This window comes from Ptiloglossa arizonensis, chromosome 3 (assembly GCF_051014685.1).
Source record: "Ptiloglossa arizonensis isolate GNS036 chromosome 3, iyPtiAriz1_principal, whole genome shotgun sequence".
In the NCBI taxonomy this organism is placed as follows: Eukaryota; Metazoa; Arthropoda; class Insecta; order Hymenoptera; family Colletidae; genus Ptiloglossa; species Ptiloglossa arizonensis.
Window position 1 is genome coordinate 20,830,230 of NC_135050.1, and position 16,261 is coordinate 20,846,490.

Here is a 16,261-nt window from a genome sequence, read left to right on the forward strand (position 1 = left end):
GTTCAAAATTGCAATCCGCGTTATTTCGGATCATTGACGATGATTCCCGTTTAGGTGACCGTTGAACGTTGCGCGATAGGCTGCATCGACGATGATCAACGCCCGAGATCGAAAAACCAAACGCAAAGATCGTAATTTAAAAACAATCGAGTATTTCTCTTTTCAATCGGATCGTCGACCAACGTTATTTCCACGCGGAGGTTCAAATTGACAAAGTTGCAACGCGGGAAATTTTGGCTCAGCATTTCGGACGCGAACCGGGAATGTATTAATTATACAAATGTTCCGTAATAAATGCCACGCGTGTCGGGTACACGTCTGCCGCCTTCTCCGGGCAAACGTGGCCAATTAACATTTTAAATTTATTATCGCGTAACCCAATTACGTTCAAAGAGCAACGCGAACCGACCGATAACTGTTTGCTGCGACCACAGCGACGTAACGGCCACGGCCGACTTTGCGCTTTAACGCACCGATGTTGTTAAGTTATAGCGTCGAGTGATCCGTAATTTACGGTAAGCCGATTCCAGGAGAATCATCGCACCGAATACAAGATTACAGGAATCATCAAATTAATACCGTGTTCGTCGCGGTGGTCCAGATTGAGGAACCGTTTCAACGCCGCACCGTCTACTCGCTTCGTGAAATATTCGTATCGCTTCGCTGGTCGGTTATCCGCTCGGTGATCTTCCTTTAGGAGCTTTTATTCTTTCGTCGAAGCGGCCGTTACGATTTACAGGGCGTAAAAAAAATGTCGTAAAGTTACTTGGGCGTTAAACCGGAATATTCGCGGGAGACGTTCGATCGAGCAGGATGCATCGAAGCTGACTCTTGTTGTTGCGTTCTCTCGGTGATAATTAACCTCGAGCGATAAGCGTAGATTATATTTTCCGTTCCAACGGGAGTGCAACGATAGTGCGTGTAAATCACGTGCATCGTGACTAGCGCGAAAATAATCAGTGGAAGTAAATTCTGAGTTCGTTTAAATTTAAACCCGCTTAGACGAGAACCGTGCGATCGTAGCAGACGTCTACGAAGTTCCGCGAGATCGAGTCGATCGAAAAATCGCGAAATTCTTTACTCGAACTCTGCTCTTATTATCGCGTTCTCTATAAGCGTCGATTTTACACCTTCCCTCCAACGCGAATGCAACGATGGTGCATCCGAGTCGCGTGCATCGTGACTCGCGCGAAAATAATCGATAGAAGTAAATCCCGTGTCGATTGAGATTTAAACGCGCACAGTTTCGCGAGTCGAACGAAAAATCGAGAAATCTTTCGATCGGGTCGTGTTTGCGTTTACCTCGCGATTCTCGATCGAACGAAGAAAACGATTAACGCCGGTGACCTCCTCGCGTATAATCTAAACAGAGGATCGGTGGAAATGGGCCGTAAACCCGCAGCGGGAGTCGATCCAGTCGAACGAAACGCGTTTCTTCGTTTCAACGGGCGAGCCATGAAGTTGTCCGATGTCACCTTAAACCCTTCTCGGGGACAAACGAGATAGTTTATCGCCGCGCGGATATAAACGGCCCTCTTGACAAAGCCGCGGAAATTGTACGCTCGAAGGGGCGCATTGTACATCACTGGCTTTCTTCGAGTCGCGGACACACCGGCGGGTGCTCCCATCGTAAAACCGACGCATTACGGATCCACTTTTGACCTTCTCGAGCGTGTCGGGAAGAGACCTTAAGCGGCGCTCCTTTCGCGACATTTACAGCTTGTCCGCGTGTTTCGCGATCAACGATACGAAAGAGTGAAAATAGAAGGACCTTTGTCACCGTCCCCGATAATAATTCCAACGTCTCGAAGTTGGTCGGTGGATGGTCCTGGACAGAGTCCCGGGAAATACTGTCTCGCGGCACGACAGCCCGAGAAACCCATTACGAACGGTGAACCAGACCCGGACGGTAATATTCTACCGAGCGTTGCTCGTGTTACCCTCTCCGAATTTATATCCCGCGAACGGAGAAACGTCCACCTCGTGGAAACTCGAAGCTCGACCGAATCGATGCAAAATATTCCAAGAGAATAATCTCCAGACGCTTTTGATCGCCGAACGAGATCTTCCCATCGACCTAACCCGGACCTGACCCAACCAAGTACGAGAGCGCAATAGTTGCTCGCGCACTCGATCGTCCTCCTACAGGTCTCCGCGTCCGTTATCGAACCGCTAATCGCTTTAAAGCTGTCTACAACTAAACCGACTCAATTATCCCGTCGACTCTCGGTTCCAGATTCTCTTGTCCGATACTAATTATAGAGTCAAATCCGACGATTCCGCGTCTAAGCGTTCGTTCGATCGGAACAGGTGACCTCGATTGCTTCCCGAAAAACGCGTCTCGGATTTTCTCGCCTTTCGTTCTCCGTTGCGCCGATTTTAATTCACCGTCGCGTAGAATTTCATCGATACGTTTTAAAGATCGTCGACAAATTCCCCCTTCGAATCCGTTGTCAACGCTCGACCCAGCCCGCGGGATCGTCGTTCGTCATCTAGAAAACGGACTTCCAAGGACCGTTCGTCCCGATTACAAGCCTGTCGCTCCGAATCGATAAGAGCTTTCGGTTGTTCCGCCAAAAACGGACCACCGGGACCATTCGTTTCGCTCGTCCGAACCCGACACGGTGGTTTAATTTACCTCGACAGGAGTCTTTAAGCGAGATACAACACGGTGGCACGCACGCCCACCCGCTGGAAATTATTGCCCTTTCGTTCCGCGGCGAATGTAAATAAGTTCGTTCCCGGAACGCGCTCGCGTTCGACCGTTACCGTTTCCTACCTTCGTGCGATTTAAGTATTCCCGAGCACTTCGACATCGTTCGACCTTCGTCGAAGTAGGGTAAACAAGCCACTGTCTTCGAAGGAAACCAAAGTACCAACTGGAACGACCGAACGAGAATTCCTCACCGGGGAGAGTTATCCGATCGATCTAGCCGACTCACGATTCTCCGTCAATTCTGACGCGGGGGTTCTTCTTTACTAATTTAAAAAGAAACTTTCATACCGGTAGCTTTTATAACTAACGAGACCTTTCGATCGGAAACTTTCCTGTTTTTCGCGTATTTTTCAAGACGTCCAGGAGCGTCCCTTTTCGGTATTGTCTACCACTCGATGGAAGTATTTATTTCTTCTTCGTTCACTCGATATTACATGCAGCGAAATTTAACGAATATTTACGCACTGCGCGCGAAGTGTACGATACATTTGAATCGTTCTTAAACACCGAAAATTCGAAGCGGTAGATAGAAACGCTTGGCCATGGTTCGGCGACTTAAACGGAAAACCGATTTCTTCTCGAGTCCGCGTCTCGAGTGTAGGCCAGTGGAACTCGAAGCTTTCCCGTCTTCTCCGATAACGGTTCCCGTAACAGACTTCCCCAAGATCAACGTAACCGTCAATGGGCGTTCCGGCCGAAAAACCAACATTTTCGTTAACCGTAATTATTAAAGTTCCGGCGAGACGAGTGAACTCGAGGACACGGTCGAACGAGGAGTTTGCCGGGCGGTCTTGCCGACGTTTAACGGCTCGAATGTCTACCAGCTATCCGGCGAAGAGTGCGTCGAGCCACCGCTTTTTATCCGACGAGTGTCTACGCGTTCCGACGAGACGGTGGGCCCTTCCTTTTAACGTTCGCGGTTAACGCCGAGGCGCGAGAAGAATCGTATATACGAGGTGCAATAATGCCCCCAAGTTTCGGTCGATAAAGAAGTTCCGAAAACAATTTTGCAATGCAATAACCCTTGGTGCCGTGGCAATCGACAAAGTTTCCCCGAAGCCTTCCCACTGCGTATCCGGGCACCGTTCAAGGTAGGGAGAGAGGGCCTTAAAATTCAACGAACCTCGAGGAGATCGTCTTTCCACTTACAAACAGGGATTTCGCCCCCTCTGTTTCCCTACGAGGGCGGGCGTTTCGTCGGTTGTAAAAATCGAAAGATCGCAGCCGCGCAGCAGCAGCCCTCCCCGCCTCGCACCGGTTGGATCGAATCGCTTCACATTCGCGCGAGTCGCGCGAACGTTCACCCGTTTACGCCCGAGAACCCCGTGATATCGACTCGGTTCGTGATTCGCAAATCGAATCCCGAAGCTCGGAGTAATTTTTTTCGCAACGCTTACCCGAGCTTTCGCCACCCCCTCGTTGTCCGACCCCACCCCGAGCGATCGCTGGGCCCCGTAAAGGGGGACATTACTTCCCGAACGATAGCGGCTGAAAAAAGAAATTCCCCCAATAAAATTTTACGATCAACCGCCTCGGTGAGAACGCGAGCTAAATATATACCGAGCGCGAACAGGACCAACGGGAGCTGAGGTAATTTCGGTGGCGATAATGCCTGGACGCGAGCCACGCGACTCTACAATTACACCCTTGGATTCTTTAGCCCTTTGACCGGTTTTTAAACACGGTACACCTTTCGTTTCGAGATCAATCGACTCCGTTCTCTCCGCAGTGAATCTGGAAAAAGGATCTTCGATCCTCGTACGCATAGACTCGATTTTACTCGTTGCGACGAGTGGATGTTACTACGGGGGACGCGTTCAAATTGACCGAAACGTATCGCAGAAATGCAACTATTAGCGAGAAAGGGATCTCTGGATAATTATACTTGGGTAAACGACGAACGAACGTGTCGCAGTTTTGCGAACGCGTACGTTTAAAGTTTTAACATTCGAAGGATCCGGAGCGCCGAAAAATGTCTACGTTTGGCTACGAAACGAATATCGACACTCGTCCCTCGATGTCCCTCGTCTTTGCAAAAATGGTAAATACTCGGCGGGATAAAATGTGTTGTGCTTGGTGGCTCGTTACAGCGGCATCCTCCAAGAAAGAAACGATAATAACGACGAAATAAAATTCCGAACTATCCGCAAAGAAAAGCACTGCCAAAAGGAGAGCTGCTGGCACGCTGTTTCGGTCGAAGACCAGCGCACAATGTACACTTTCCGGTGTACACGGTGGTCCAGAAATCAGTCCTCCGCCACGATCGGTCGCCATTTCGGTACGACGCGGTCGTTCGTTGTTTTGCAGTTTACGGAGCAGTCGTTAACGTTGACGAGAATACAGCGAAGCGATGATAAACATCGTTAACGGTGACTGTGAATTTTATGAAAAATTAACCAGCGCGGGGCTCGTTGTAACCTCGGTGGTTTCATCGAAGGGTCGTCGCCGGGATGTCGAAGATCCGTGTACAGTTTTCGAAAAGTAACGATCGTCGCGCAAGACGTTCGAGTCTGACTTTTGGAAATCGTGCGACCTCAACGATAAGACTGGTTTCCAGAACGTTCAATGTCCGTGATAACCTCGAGAGCCATTTTCCTCCAAGATCCGCACCGATGCGCTCAAAAATCTAGAGTACTCGAAACTTATGCGAAATTAGTAATACGTTTCACCGTGAACCTTCGAAAAACATCGCGCCAAGTGTCCTCAATTTTAGGTCGCGATGTTTTTGTCAAATGCCCCCAATATTTCGTTACGTTCTAACATTTCACGGGATACGTTTCCCCTAGTTCGTTCTCTCGATACATTCTTTCTGTACAATTAAAGACACTCCAAAAGATGCAACCTAAATGCTCTTACGTGTTCTCGAGTACATAGGTTAAAAACACTCTACGCAAAGTTAAAAGTACGAGTTCCATAAATTCCGATGACGTTTAAAGAAATACTTGGCTCACCGAATGGGTGCTTTCGGGTCGATAAACAAAGAGGATAGTTGCTCTCGAGATTTTCTTGTTCGTTAATTTACACGGTACGATATGGCACCGTGACCGAACGAACTCGTTTGTGCACGAGTCAACGATCTTTCGTTTCCCTCGGACGTTACTTAAAGAGAACGTGTGGCAGTAATTTTCGGGACACCCTGTACGAGAAATGTCGCAAGCTAGCGGCCATCTAGCGTGACCCGTATACGCCACGGGCGTGTGCGTTAAGGGGTTAAACAAAAGAAACGAGCTCCCGCGAAGAAGCGACGTCCTGCGGCCCGGATGTTCGATGCACCGTGTAGCATCGACCGGACAAAATGTAGGCTAGTAGTATGTCACGGAAACGCCGGAATTGGTTGGTCGCCAAGTCGCGGATAGTCAATGGAACGTGGATAGGAAGGGGAACGAACCGCGGTCCGTAACCTAAATTCTCGCGCAGCGACTTCCAGCGATCCCTTTGAAGCGGCCTGTACTGCTTCCGGTGGATCAATGATACTCGTTGGCTAACCGTATACGGTGTTGCACCGCGACAGACCATAACCGATACTTGGAAACGTACTCCGCTCTGCGCGAGACGATCGAAATAAAAAAAAAAGAAACCAATCGTGGAATCCCTCTGTTCGCGGCACAGACTGGTCGAAGATGTCGCGACTTTGACAAATCGAGGGTCCATTTCGTTGGTCGCGCGACCGATATTTCTCTCTCCCTCTATCTTTCTCTCTTTGGTTAACCCTTTCACGATTTTTCATCTTCAATAGAAAACAATTTCGACTTTTATCGCGCGCGAGCACACCGAATCGTTTCAAATTGTTCAACATTGGATTTAAGCTCCCCGCATCGTGCCGGCCCGTTTGACTAACTACGCGCTAAACGACACAAAAGGTACATTCGTTTGTTTCATAATTTCCACGCGAATTGTCTTTCATCCGCGGCATTAACGCGCTTGTAAAGCATCGCCGGGCAATGCATCAAAGTGACCGGTATCCGATGTTAAAATTCTATCGCGCGGCTAGTTACATTTATCGAAGATCGAAATCCAGCGGTGGAAAAGTGCCTTACTCGACGTGTTAATGCGTTACTCGACAATGGGGAATTGTCGAATCGATGAACATCGGGTGCGCCGGTTGATCGAAAAATCGGAATTCCTCTTTGTCTCCGGCCGTGAAAGAAACAAAGACCGCGCGCTCGATTTTTATTTTTCATTTCCGTTGTCAACCGAGCCCGCGTTCCCTCCTTTCGGTTCGCGGATACCTCGTGTAAACGATACACGGTCTTTCTTCGGTTTTTGTGTTTTTTTTTCGCGGCTTAGATTCTATCGACAAATTGAACCCAGCGAGTCGTGGACCGTCGAAGAAGAAAAGGATCGAAGCGCAGGTGCGCGCACACCGGGCTTCGCGTGAATATTTATACGAGCGAAATGAACTCGCAGGAAACAAGTAGGAGCAAGGACTCGCAAGGGATTGCTCCTCGGTCCCATACTACTTTCGCGTCGCTACGTCTTTCTTCGGGTATAGTACCTGCCCCAACTTCCACTCCTTGTATCTCCTCGCTTCGTTGCGACCCAGTTTTCCCATTGCCTCGCAAATTTTATTATTTAGTTAAATTAATGGAATCACCGTTTCGAATATATCGTCGTGGCAATAATTCATCACGGCCGACCTATATTTCAACGAATTCGCTATAGAACCGTGGGAAAATTTTAATTGCCGTTCTCTCGATCGGTTTTCGGTAAGTTTGATTCTCGTCGGACAACGTCGTTCATGGACAAACGAGTCAACGAATCGAGTGAAACGAGGCAAGATTTCGAACGAGGTTTTAAACGCGCGAAGGTTCTAAAGGCGGTCGAATGATTTAAGCAAACGCAAAAATAGAGACAAAGAATCGTTACCGCGACTACGCTCAATCGATGTGAGAATTATACGAAAACGCTTGGAAAAATTAACGACCCCGATCTCGTTTCAAGAAGAGGAACTTTCGTCGAGCTGTACTGGAAAGGTCAGTCGGTCGACGGACTCGGAGATTACGGTTTTCCGGCAGGATCTTAAAAAAAATGAACCGAGAAAGTGCTTTACTTACGAATTTTTTATGTTCGATAAACGTTACTTATCCTTCGAATCTGCGAAGCAACAGTCTCGTAGAATCGATCTCGAGAACATCGAAAACGATACGACGAAACGATGCGGTTGTTTCGTAACGTCGACGATAAATTGCAATAATTTACAAAAACAAAGAGGTGTAGAGAAAAAGAAAGTAAAGGTTCCGAATCGAAGTATCGTGGAATAGTCCCGTCACGTCGATTCCTTGGCCTCTGGACTTCGTTCTCTACATACGTGATTACCCTTGCGAAAAGCGGTCGAGGAACACGTTACGATGCCTGCGGGAATATTCCTTTGGCTATCGTAACTTTTCTTCGTCTTTTTCCCCCTTGGACTTTCTCTTCGCGTGCATCCTCTCTATCCACGAAGATGAAATATGGCCGATACCCTGGAGATTCCAAACGTCCGACCCGATCGTGTGCATCCCTTGGATCGCGGGATCGAAGGACGCCTCAAAAGGGAAATTTTCGTCGGATCGAAATACGTGTTTGATCCTCGTAATTATTTCTCTCCCTTCGATACCTGTCCCACGCGTTACAAATTCCATCGTAAACGAATAACCGACACGCGGGGCGTCGTCCCGAGTTATCCTCTCCGGTTGCGACAACATCGAAAACCGGAACGATGTCAAAGATTGAACCAGTTAATGGGGGAAATATTTTTCGTCGATTAAAATCGTCGATTAAAATTCGCGACGCGGTTCGATTTACTACGGAACGTATTAATTTCGGTAAATAGGGTCTCGTCGTATTCCTGGAATCAAAATGTTAATCGTGCAATTTAACCTCGCGAAGCAATCCGTCTGAATGACCATCAATAGAGACTGATTACCGGGTGACTACATCTGACTGTATGCTAAAATCTATGTAAACTGGTCGTTAATCGACGGTGTACGATCACTGCGACTCATGAATATGGATTGTATACCTACATACGTGAACGCACGATTCCATCTATCGTTCGTGTACCCGCGAGCATCGACAGCAGCTGGGATAATTTCGATAGGAGTATAAGTTTTCTAGTGTCGTAATTTTAGGACAGGTTTGGGAAAACGTAGCTTTGAGACAGCATTTAGCGAGCAACGAGCGAGGGTAATGAAAAAAAAAATTGGAGTCGAAGCAGGCCCGACGAAAAAACGGCTAAGGGCTTTTCCTTTTTCGGGAGGAAAGGCAGTGTCGGAGCGAGGAGTGTTCAACCGAGAAGTGTCGAACCTAAAAGTGTCGAATCCGACAAAGTTGAACGAAGAAGCGTTGAACGAAGAGTTGTGAAGCGTTGCAGAGAGTTGTGTCACAGTTACTGTCGAAGCATTAATTATTTGTAATTCTACAAATCGCACCACAGTCTCGATCTCGCAGCTTTGGTATTTTCGTTTCTAACGAGATGAAAAAAAAATTTCGAAATATCTTTCGCAACGTTGCACCGTTGGAAGCTGTAAACGCGTTCGTCGGTAAGCGTTAAAGGTGAACTTCGATCGATCGGTGTAACGGAGTCTTGAAAATGCGGCATAATAACGGAGACAGACCTCTAACCCCCGACGCGTCCATGAATCCATGCCCACCGGGAATAATTACAGTGCATTTGCAGCAGAACGTGGAAAACCCGAGAAACAAATGGTGCTGGCGGATGTAGGGGTCGTTAAATCGACAATAACTTTTGGAACGACACGGTTTCGACGAACAAGGTGTTCGTAACAATCGTGGATAGAGAGGACGGTGGTACAGCATCGGGGGAGAAAATGGGATTCGTAACGGATACTTCGTAAACAGGTACAGTTTACGAAACAGGTACCACGACACGGTGACACGAGCACGTTTCTCTGTTATAATTACGAGGTACACGCACCTCGTAAACGCGCGTAGAAAATTCTACGGGACGCAGCAGACGGAATAATTCCGTAAAAGTTGATCCTTGAACTCGATGCTCTGGTTGTTCGTCGCTCGCGAATTCCTCGCGGTATCGTCCACGTTTACGGAGAAAATGTTCTTCGTCGAAAATCGAGGAAATCGAACGTGTTCGCGGAAGAACAGAAATTTAATAAACGTTAGCTCGAGAATCGAAAACGACTCGACAAAGACGACCGTTCCGTTCGCTGCGCGAGTCGAAAGAACATTTTTAATTTCGTTAGGAAGAACGAGTAACTTATTCGTTCGAAGAACGAAACTTCGAAGGAGGGAAAAATATCGCCAAGAGACGTACACTTTCCGTCACAGAAGTACGAGACACGGGGAAAATAAAGTAAACTCGAAGAATCGTCGAGAAATCGTTACAATCTTCTGGAATTGTTACCGAGTTTTCGCTTCGAAATGTAAAGCGCACGTACGTACACTACCGGCCGGAAGTTCGTGTACGCGTATCGATACGCGAAATACTTTTTAATTTTCATCGCGAACGTAATACGAATTTTTTTCTTACTCTTTGTTCACGTACACGGACACAAAACGTTACGAATTATAATAGTTGGAAACATACTCTATGGAAATGTTACACACTGTTAAACGTTCCGCTCGTCGAGACTATTGATTAACATTTTACACAATTTGGACATTCTCGAAACTAATTGTTGCGACTTTTCCGTTGGCACGTTTTTCCAAACAAATAAACAAGCGTGGAGCCGAACGTTTACGTCGTGAACGCGCGATACCATAAAAGATATTGATTACCAAAACAGTTTACCTTTCGGGGAGAAGCTATGAATCTTCCTCCTGGCAATAGTAAAATCGTACAAACAACGTGTAAGGATTATACGGTGAAATATTCAACCTTGCAGTTCCGATTTAAATGCGGAACACAATGCAATTGGTGTGCCCAAATTTTTGACCGGTATATTCCACGTAAATTAACAAAATTTCGTGTTTACGAAAAGAATTCAAGTAAATTTCAAACGGTGCTAAAATTAATAAATGCGAATTGAATGGTTTCTTGCGAAATCGAGTCGTCTCGATGCTTTCGCGGAGTACTGTACGTCTGAAACATTCAGCCGTGAATCGATGCCGGTAAGATTTTCGAGAACAATTTACGATTCCCTTCCGTTACGCACTATTCGAGATCCTCTTTCAGCTGCGACCTCGAAAGCCGCGAGCACGCCGGTGAACCAGCTCGGCAACTCCTCGTAACGTTTTCTCGAAAACGACAGCGTTCGCGGAAACGACTTGACCGGATTGATACGACACCGAGACGAAAAGGTTCGTCGACTTTGGCGCGCTACGAACCGATGAAAGCAACGTCGTTCCCTGCTAGATGGAGTCTGAAGAGACTCCACGTTCGCCACTTGCCTCTCGAGAGCTTTGCCTGTCTCTAGAACTCTCGAGCGCGCGGTTAACAGACGGTAATTCCACCGGCAATACAATGTTTCTCGAAGCAGCGCGCAGACGACGTACAACGGTCCTCGCGACAAAGGAAAACAGTATCTCGAATGGCGTAGAAATTTCGAAAAAGAAGAAAAGAAAAAAAAAAGAAAAAGGAAAAAAAAACGAGGGGACTCGAACCCGCGGCCTCGATCCACGTGTACGGACCTCTTGGCGCTCCGTTCTCGCGCGGGCACGCGGAACCTCGTCGAATGCAACGGAGAAAAAAAAAACGAGCAAACCGGTGTGTGTCGTTTACGAAGATCTTGCTCGAAAAAAAAAAGAAAATACGTAACCTCGAGACGATAGGAACGATAAATTATTTATCGGGAGTCGCGAACGATTTCGTTGCTACGAGACGCGGTGGTCGACGAACGCGTCTACTTTGCGGGCTCTCTGAGGCAAAGGAGAAAGAAAAAAGGATCGACGATATCTTTCGATAGGGTAACGACCGCGAATTATGCAAATGACGTGCGCGTTTCAAAGAGGACGCTTCAATACCACAGCGCTCGCGTTCCCGTGTATCCCGGAATCGCGTTCAACTTTCGTCCCGGGTACGAAATCACTCGAGGCCCACGGCGGATAGAGTCGAGTAGACTCCATTCGGTAAGCTCGGTTGCTCCGTGTTCGCATTTCGAAAAGAGAACGCGTATCGTAACACACCGCCACGTTTGTTGACGTTTCATCGTGACGCGTTCCTCGTTTATTTACGATTCGATCGCGACCGCTCTTCAAACGAGGATATCGACGGGCTTACCTCCGAGCGGACAGTCGCGTCGTTTGCTTTACGACCGAACGAACAACTTCGACTCCTCGGGTAACTACGATCGTAATTACGAGGGCTCGATTATTTTCGGCCAGTTCTCGGTTCGAAACGCGTTTAACCGGCTTCGCGAAACTTTGCTCTCAGAAGAGTTTCTCGCGGCGGGGGGGCCACGTGTAATGGCCCTATCGAGGCCGCTTGCCTCTGAATTATGAAAACCTTTCTTCCGGGAAATATTTATCGTCCCTGCAAGTTTTTCGCGTCTACGACCGCGGTAAAATGTGGAGACGAGTGTTCGTGTGTGTCTGTGCGCGTACATAATCGTGCGCGATTTCGTCTCGCGTAAATTCGTCGTTACTCGAAACCGGGGTAGATTTCACCAAGGAAACGAGCTATTCCAGAACCGATGGGAAACAATCGTTCCGAGTTCGATGTTTAAAGCGCTCTCGGCTCTTTTCGAACGTTCGGGTAATTCCTTTTGGAAAAATGATTCGAAGGGAGAAACCATCGCGGAGGAAAGTTTCGATCGAGTCTCGAGAACGATCTTCCAGACCGTTTCGCGATCTGGGTGTTGGCCGAGCTTTTACAGCCGCGAGGGCACACGCTACCGACAGCCTTGCCCCGATTACGATTTATTAGGTACGTCGATCGAGAACAACAACGCAGATTACGTCAAGCGGTAACAGAGCGGCCTTCGAACGAACCGCGATCCGTGTTTCAATGGTGAAAACACAGGCGTGCAATTTTCATGAAAAAAGAACCAAGAAACTGTATCGAAACCGAGATTGGCGACGATTCGGGGAGAGGAACGCGTATAGAGATCGATTTACGATCGCGGACTCTCTTTTCGTTTCCCTTTGACGCGAACTCGTCGCGCGAGAACCGAGAAAAATCGCTCGACGAATAAACAATGCGAAAACAATCTCACGCGGTGCGCATGCAAATAGAACGGAAAACGATACGGAGTTACGGTGCAAGCGTAACGAATAACGCAAAGAGAAGATAAAGAAGGGGGGGACAGGGGAGAGCTTTGTAAAAAACGTGACTGGTTTACTTCGGTCTTCCCGGCAGCGAGATCTTCTTTCCTTCTGGAATTCACCTCGCAAACTTATTTATCTCTTCGAAGAAATCTAGCCGAATTTCCCCAAGGGAGGATTCAACTAGGTGCGATAAAGCGAATCCGCGAGTTCCTTGCGGTCGTTGTTAAATCGCTCGACCACTTCGACAAAAACCGTGGCGTTTCGCCCCGATAAACTGTCTATGCGGTGAACGACCCTCGAATTAAATTATTCCAACGATATCTTCCGCGTCGATAGCCGTCACTGTCGAAAAGAAACTTCGAACACCTGGCAATGTTTAACACCTGGCGCAAGGAGATCACTCTTTCTGTCGGCTGGTCCATTAATGCACAAATCGTTCTGTCCTGAAGACAATGAAATTGTCAAAAATCGTAATATTAAACTATTGGCAATAGTGAGAAATATTCTCAAGAAATGATAAATACTTCTGGTCGAACATCGTGAATTAATTGATATTTATTTGTAACGCAAGACTCTTCTGTCAATTGGTCCATTAATACACAAATCGTTCTATCCTAAACACCATGGAATTGCGCAAAATAGTGACGGTAAACTTTTGTCAATAGCGAGAAATATCCTCAAGAAATGACAAATACCTCCGGTCGAACGTAATCGTGAATTAATTGATATTTATTTGCAACGCAAGACTACCCTTTCTGGAACACTCCAACTTGGATGGAACACTCCGCCAATTGGAGAAAGCATCCGGCCTGGAAACGTATCGCTTCGCAATTATTGTCGCAAAGGTGGCGGTAGGAACAGTTGGAGGGCGTTAAAAGCGGCGTTGAATTACGAGGATTCTCGCGTCTCGATCGTCGTTTGAAACGCTTAATCACGGAGCGGAAAGAGGAGAGCGTTACGCCTCTCTGAAATGGTTTCGCGGAGCGCGCGATTTTCCAAATGCATCTACGAAACGCGACCACGTTACGGAAACGACGATGAAAAATCACTAGCCGCGAAGAAGTTCTCGATCTTCGATCGTCGTTAATGGACACCGATTACGCGTAAACAACGGCGAACGGAGGAAGTTGTCGTCGCGCGAGCTGATCGAACGTCACGGTTACATCGACGCGTTGCGAATCATCGAGAGGAACTCGTTAACGCGCGCCGGTTACGGAGGATTTTACGATACGCGCTCTTATCGCTGGAATCGCCGATAATGCGTCGGGAGGATTAATCAACGAGGCGTTGTCGTTCGACAACGAGTAACGTTTCGATCGCGAAACCTTCCTAGTGGTTGATTCGTAAAAACGGTGTTTCAATCCCGGGGAAAGTTCGCGCGTTTCTCGCGGCGTTAAGTCGGTACGGTGTTCGCGCCAATTATCGCGAAAAGAAATTTCGAAAAACTTAAAAACTCGCGGCGAGAACGAGCCATCCACGGGACAACGACGTCTGGAGCGTAGACGCCCCTTCGCGAATACTCGCTGCGACGAAATAAAAGGACGAGGGGGTCAGAGGGGAAACGCTCGAATACATTTTTTCGCGCGTTCGTAGGTCCGCGCGAGCGCGGAAAAGAAGAAGTTCCGTTATTCCCGGCACGAACTTTTCTAAAGGGGTAGCATGAATTTTTTATAAACCGTGGTATTCGTATGCCCCGCGCGCGAGTTTCCGCGGAGGAAATTCTCTTGACATCGGGAGGCGGCGAGCGTCGAGCAAAGTGGAACCTTAAGTTTCGTTACACGTGTGGCCACCGTCAGACGTTTCCGTCCCCTAGGCGTGGACGTAAAAATTACCAAGTTTCGGAGATCGGCTGGATCAACATCCGCGAACTTCTCCTACCGTTGCTCCGCCGTCTCTCTCGGTTCGCTCGCGTTTACCGCCGATCGGTCGCCGTTTACCGATCTCTCGGTAGCCGATGTTTAACGAACGGACGAAACTTTCTCGGGAGACGATTACCGTTCGGGAATAAGATTCTCTCGTTGTGACACGTGACGAGCGAAGAATCTTGAATAGAAGAACGACGACTCGACGCTCTCGGGGAAGATCGGTAAGACGAGAGACAAAGAGATCAAGAGAACAAAGATCGGTGAGAATGGAGACAAAGGGAACGAAGATCGGCAAGACGAGAGACAAAGAGAACAAAGATCGGTGAGAACAGAGACGAATTATTCGCGGACAATGGGTTCCTTTCTGGATCGGACGAAATATTCGATGAAAAGAACGAAATATTAAACGATCGTGTTTGAACACCTCTCTTGGCATACGGTAGTGTTTAAAGTGTCTTTTCGTCGAAAGAAATCGTTTAAAAAATTTCTTGTATCCGTGCGAGCGACCGAAACGTTTCTTTCGTACGAGTCTCTGGATTAGAGAAAATACTTGGAAAACGGTGGTCAAACTCGAAGAATACTTTCCGTGGGCCAGAGTCTAAGAGCAGACGGTACTTGGAAAATTTTACCGAGGTCTTAGGGCAACCGTTACTTTGAAAATATTTTCAGTATCGCGTGCTCCTCTCTGAAATATTCCAAGCTGCGCATCTCGCATCTCGGTTAAGGTTTCGCGTTCCGTCTATTTTAACATCGAGCCGCGAGAATGGATCGTACTTATCGTTGGAACATTGTCCGAGATCGATAGAACGGATAGAGCGTATCGTATTTTCCGAGACTCTTCGTTTCGATTCCAATCGCTGTTAGCGCTGCGATCTCGTTCCGTTGTGGATCGGAAGAAGACGATCGACTCGCTCGAGTTCGTCCCGAAACGAAGTTAGAAATTTCGTTAAGGACCGCTCGATCCCATATTTCTAATTCGACGAGTGTCGTACGACTTTGCCGAACGCGTTGCGCAACGCGTTACGTTAACCACTTATTACGATAAATTGAATTAGTCGGATTAAGCGAAAACCCGAGTGCCGTACATTTGCATTTCCTGCAGAGGTTTACGCGTTGCGCGCGCGCAAACACTGACGAAAACACCTTTCTCGTATTTACCTCGCGCGTGCATACATTTCGTCCGCGTGCACCTACGTTACGAAGATTCCGTGCACTCGGTAGGTGCAGCTCGATACAAAATTCGGACACACCGTGATCTTGGAAAGGTTCCTCGAATCGGCGAGCGGAGACCGCACCCTCGGGACTCGAAGGATCGACCGGCCGCGAATCGATCCTCGACCCTTCCTTCGCCGCGAGCGTTCCTTTTCGAGTGCCTCCGTCTTCCTTTTTTATCTCTTAATTTTATCCATTTCCGTCAAATTTTATACCAGACTACAAAAACCCGATAAATCGATTCCGTGCCACCGCGTTCGCTGAATTTTCACTTGAATTGCTTCTCCTTATTGCTGTTCGTACTTCT

At 47.8% G+C, this 16,261-nt stretch overlaps 1 protein-coding gene across 13 annotated transcripts in view; it reads right to left on the reverse strand.

The window, feature by feature from the left end:
- The window catches only part of LOC143144991 (disks large 1 tumor suppressor protein-like), a 796,996-nt gene that overhangs the window by 735,503 nt on the left and 45,232 nt on the right, over window positions 1-16,261 (reverse strand). The window lies entirely within an intron of this gene.